Raw genomic sequence first — 6,000 nt, forward strand, 5'->3', positions numbered from 1 at the left:
GACTGTAAGGCAAGCAAAGCCAACACGACTAGGTTTATAATCTTGGGGATGGTTTCTCCGTGTAAATATCAAAACGGAAGACTACTGTACTTTAACAAAAATGTGTTTTCCTAAAAACCCTATAATTTGCAATATTTTTTTTATGTTCAAAATCATAAATAGCTAGTGTTGGAATCTCTTTTATCCTTTGCATGCACGAAACTGATGAAGTTTGCGTGATATGTTGCTTTGCTTTTCGGGTATCGTATACACCCACTTAAAATGAAGTCTGCACATTTTTTTTTGTGAATTTTACGAAGTTCGCATAAAATTATATGTGAACCTTTTGGTAAACTTGAACAAAATGATAAAGTTTGCATATATTTTATGTGTTTGCTTATATTTTATGCAACTTTTTCAAGTTCGCTTATATTTTGTTGTTTGCACGTTTAAGATGAGCAATCTATCTTTTAGATAATGTTTCTTTCCAACCGCTTATCATATCAAAGTGATCTTGGTGGCAGTAGAAAGCTAATGTTTCGATCTGTTTTTTTTTCTTCTTCTTAAAATGAAGTCTGCACATTTTTTTTTTTTTGAATTTCACAAAGTTTGCATAAAATTATATGTGAACTTTTTGGTAAACTTGAACAAAATGATAAAGTTTGCATATATTTTATGTGGTTGCTTATATTTTATGCAACTTTTTCAAGTTCGCTTATATTTTGTTGTTTGCACGTTTAAGATGAACAATCTATCTTTTAGATAATGTTTCTCTCCAACCGCTTATCATATCAAAGTGATCTTGGTGGCAGTAGAAAGCTAACGTTTCGATCTGTCTTTTTTTTTTTTCTTGATTTTTGATACAGGTGACCGAAAATAACATAGAACAGATAAAAAATGTGCAACTTAGAAGGTGGAAAACATGTTTTTATTTTAATTTTGAAAATTAAAAATGAAAACTCTAGAAGGATTTTTGATTATGACTGAAAACATAAAAGTTATAAGTTTGTGTTTGCGTTTTCCAACGATTGTAAAAACATAAGTTTTTGACATTTGATCATAGATACAAATAAGAGAATAAAGATTGTTCCGTAAATAATAGCAAATATTCGGAAGAAAGTTTATATATATATATATATATATATATATATATATATATATATATGAGAAGTTGGTATGTGTGAAAGGTAAAAAACATTTTTAAATTTAAATATTTATGATTTTGAACATGAAAGAAAATATCCAAAAATTTTAGAGTTTTTAAAAAAAATACATTAAATTATCCGTACAGTAGTCATCTTCTAAAAAAAAGTTGATCCGTCAGCACTTTGTCCTGGTTGGTTCATACACAAGATATGGTTCCTTCCGTAAATCTGGTTTTAGACCGCAATACTTATTGTGTGATCACGAAATTCATGCAATCTTCGTGGGATCGTCCCACCGTTCTCCATGCCTTTTATCATGATATTCTAAAAAAATCGGCTAAGATCCTGAAAATCTGTGATATTTCCAACATACTGCCTTTTTCTTAAAAACCACTGCCCACTATCCCGGGTTTGTGTGACATCAAAATCTGTGATATTTGCTGAGAAAGCTAAATCCCGAAGGGTTATTTACGAAAACATGACCAAAAGGATTTAATAATTCAGACTCATACGCAAAATATTTGTTAATTCAAATGCATACTTCATTAATTTAATGGTTAACCAAAAGCTTAAGGACCGATTCTTAAGTTGTCCTTTCTTATTCTCACTCGAATATACAACAACAACAACTACGCCTTCATCCCAAAACAATTGGGGTCAGCGATATGAACCAAAAAAGAAATTCATTTTGGGTCTTCCACATGAATCCTTTTCCTCCAATCATTTCTATCCAACGCCATGTCCTCGAATATCCTTGAAAAAATCAATTTTCACCTCTCACGTATTGAGAGACTACTAAATGTAAAATGGGTACAGTAAAATGTATTTAACCAGTTTTTTTTTATTTATTAACTACGGTTAAAGAGAGACTGGTTACTATGACTGAGTATGAATTTGTAGAATTGAACACAAAACCAGGTCTGATTCTGAATTATGGGTATCATTTAGGTAGAATTTGAATTATTCAAAGTTGTCAAGTATGTTTTGTAAATAGCCCCAAACCAGGAAAAAGGAAAAAGGGGAAACACCACTTCGTGGATCATGGACAAAGTGCAGAGTCAGGCCTTCCATCTTGGAAATCCGACGGTTGAATGTGGTCACAACGTGATGCTACCATGCGCATCCCTCGCAGATCTCTGCAGTCGGTTTCTGAGCTCGTCCAAGGAGTATGTGGGTCCTATCTGATCACTAATCACTAATACATAGTGGCGTGTGCACTAACAGCTCTTACTAAACAAGCAGAGCTTTTGTTGGATTTTATTCATTTTATTTTTTTTTATGACAAAGAACCTTTAAAGAGACAAAAATAAATTTAAGTGGACCCCACGACTATTGAGTCCACTTCCAACAGGGTTTGATCCTGCGACTTCGTCTCAACGCCCTCGCAAACCACTGCTCTGGCCACATGATCACTAATCACTTGACCCCAAAGCCTGCGATCTTATCCTTTGAGGTGCCACGTAGGAAAACAGGAAGAGAAAGCGGTTTGGATATTTTGCGGGAAGCCAAACAGTGGGTAGTTTGATGGCTTTTCCCAAGATGGAAGGAATTGATGTTTTCAGGTACAATACAACCCCATCTTGGCGCCACGTCCTGTGTGGTATTTATTCTAGCAATAAATCTGTGGGCTTGATTTATAGGTTCTTTTCCTATTAGAAAAAGATGTGCATTTTCAGACGAAGCAAAAGGAAAAAGAAGAAAACTAAGCTAAGGGTTTTGCTCATCTGATATGAGAGACTTGTGAAAAAGTCAGCAAATTGATGGGGGCGTTGTAAGTTCAAAACCCATGAGTGGTGTCCCTTACTGAAGTTGAAGCTCGGTACTCTCCAGCTAACAGGGGGACATCAAGGGTTTGACTAACGGGAGGCTAGCCAATGTGATGTCGGTGACAGACTTTCTTTTTTTTACCTTCAATTATCTCAAAAAACAAAAAGAAAAATCAGGATTTTTCAATAAAATATTTTGTTTAGGCACAAACTTTTGTACTTAATTTTTAGAACAGGCCTCACATTTTTTAATTTTTTTATAACGGCTTTTGTTTTTGTGAGAGCTATCAAACAAAGTCCTAACCTTCAAACTGGTACGTACCTTCTTTTCTTTTTTACCAGCACGAATGAGTGTTTTCAATTATCAAAGGACAATACAAGGAACAAAAAATAATCACGCTTTCCAAGATGATGGATATTTGACTTAGGTTAGTATGCAACAGTTTTCCAAATATATATATATAGTTTATACCAAGAATTAAAAAAAAACAGTTTACTTTTGGAATTAAGACCAAAAAGTTGGCTCTAAATGAAATTTTTTCGTTCCATTATCCAAGGGGCGGCTCAAAACTTGTAGATTTTTTAGGTGAGCACACGGTATGTGAAAACGAGCAGAAAGAACCAGCATGGCAATGGGCGCCCACAAGCACAAAACCAACCAGCAGTTTCATACATCCCTTATATAAACACCAACACCTCCATCCTCATCTTCATCATCACAAGCACAGAAAGAAAGAGAGAGCAAGCAAGGAAAGTGAATTCTTTGTGGTTCAAGTGAGTTAAAGAAGATGTCTGCCTTGGTGGATCAGTGGAGTAACGAGTTCTCCAAGCTGCGTGAGAGAAGCAGGAGCATGCTCCCAGGTGGGTCGGACTCAGGCTCAGGCTCGAGCTCGAGCTCGAGCTCGGGCTCGGACTCAAACCGTGCCCAACGAGAGGAAACGGCTCGCAAGGTGCCGGAGTTGATTCGAGCCAAGCCCATGGAGAAGTTGCATAGGAGCATCTCCGAGGCCACCTTGTGCATTCTGTTGGATGCTTTTGCCCCTTGATTTTGGCAAAATTCTCATCCGTATGCTTCTGTAAAGATCTATAGTTTGGATTTTCTGCTTGTTGAAAATAGTTTTGGTTATATGGAGTTGTATATGTCGTAAGCTGTAATTTGAGTATACACATACATATGAATTTCCTTGCACTGTTTTGCAGTCTGAATGCTTATGAAGGTTAGTGAGAGGTTTTGCAGCCTACTTTAGATGACAAAGATGGTAGCTTGGTTACCATCTGGTACGAGTGACTTTAACGACACTAAGTTGATGAAAAGTCACAAGTTTTAAACTGACGGGTGGCGTCGAAGGTGGCATTTACTCCTCAGTGAACAGGGAGGACCTCAAGGGTTTTACCAAGAGGCCAGCCAATTTACTGTGTCATTGGATTCTAAAAAAAAAATGGTCTTTTTTTTTTAATTTTACACAAAGAAACCACCTACCGTCGCTGTCCTGGCAGCCTAAAACTCCGTGGGAAAAAACGGTAACTTGGTTGCTGATACGTCGACTATGGTGATTGTGGATTTTAATGGTTTGTAGTGTTGTATTAATATGACTGTCCTGAATTAGCCGGATTAACTTTTTGTCCTTTAATTCGTGGTAGCAGTAATTCTGCTTGTATTTCTGATTCTTGATTTATGCACCCACTTCCTTCCTAAAACAATGGAACCTTTAATTCATGGTAGCAGTAATTCTGTTGGTAGTGTTGATCGCAATGATGATGATTAATGTTTATATGAAACAGATGTTATAAAACTGAGTTTTTGATTGAGTCAACTCGACCAGTATACCTTCATGGAAGATTTTGTTGGTCCATCTTAGATCATTGATGGGGAAAGGAAGAGGAGAAAAAAAAAAGTGGGACACCAAATTAGTCTCCTTGTTGCAAGGTTGGATTGAGTTTACAAATTGCAAGGAGTACAGCCAATTCATTCAAGGTTTCCGGCAAATTGATGAATCGATCTTTTATTGCCTTCGAGTCCACGTTGTCAAGTGGAAAATTTACAGGGGGGTATGGTATGGTCCCGAATGAGAGAATTTATCGTATGAAAAGTTTTCAAAAACTGCATGGTTTTTGTATAGGGCTCAAATGCAGAATTTTCTGTTTTCTATGAGAGTTTCTGCGTTTTCAACATGTCATCACTATGATCTACCAAGTTCTTAGTAGGGCCGGTTCAACGACGTTTATAAGGAAAGAAGAAAAGAAGAATCTCCCTTCATTTTGTCAGAAAAAATAGGGAAAATATTGGCTACATCCTAGAGTACGGTATTCTCTAACTGAATTTCATAGGTGTGATCTTTATTTAGCTAATTTGACCTCACTAACTTGTTCAGCTTCCAGCTGGCCCTATACGATAATGATTAAAAAAAAGTTTACATCATATACATTTTCAAGATTAAAGAAATTTGCGTCATATACATTTTCAAGATTAATGAGAATCGTTGACATATTGATAGTCTTAAAATATTAAAAAATAGTTTCATTTTATCCCTATTAATAAGGGAAGAAGCGTTTTAGAGAAAAAAAAAGGAAGGGGAAGTTTTAGAGAGGTTTTCTTTTCGGATTATCAGAAAAAAGGAAAAAAGGCGTTTTAGAGAGAGAGTCGCTTGGTTTTATGGTCACTTGATAATCAGGTTGCCCACATGGTCGGGCCCTATAAGATTCAAATCATATACATTCATATTGAAAGGAAAAATAATGAGAATTATAAATATATTGATAAATTTAAAACTATAAAACATGTTCATTTTATGACCATTAAAAAAAAGGAGAATGACGATTTGGAGGGGGAGAAAACCATTATAAATAATAATTAATTTTTTTAAAAATTACAATGTCATGTAAGGATCATTTTTTTCTATGAAAACTCTAAATATAAATGCTCATACAAATTTTTAATTACATTCTCACTAGACATGACAAGAATGTCAATCAATAAAAAGGTTTTTTTAGAGGAAAGAAAGCATTTCATTAAGTCTTGGCAAGAAGACAACAATTACAAAACAGAAAATCCTAGGACGATGAAGAATCAACCAGCTGGGACCAAAAGAGATTTGTAGCACATCCAAGTA

The sequence above is a fragment of the Nuphar pumila genome, chromosome 1, assembly GCF_984573655.1.
Source record: "Nuphar pumila chromosome 1, dmNupPumi1.hap1.1, whole genome shotgun sequence".
NCBI lineage: Eukaryota > Viridiplantae > Streptophyta > Magnoliopsida > Nymphaeales > Nymphaeaceae > Nuphar > Nuphar pumila.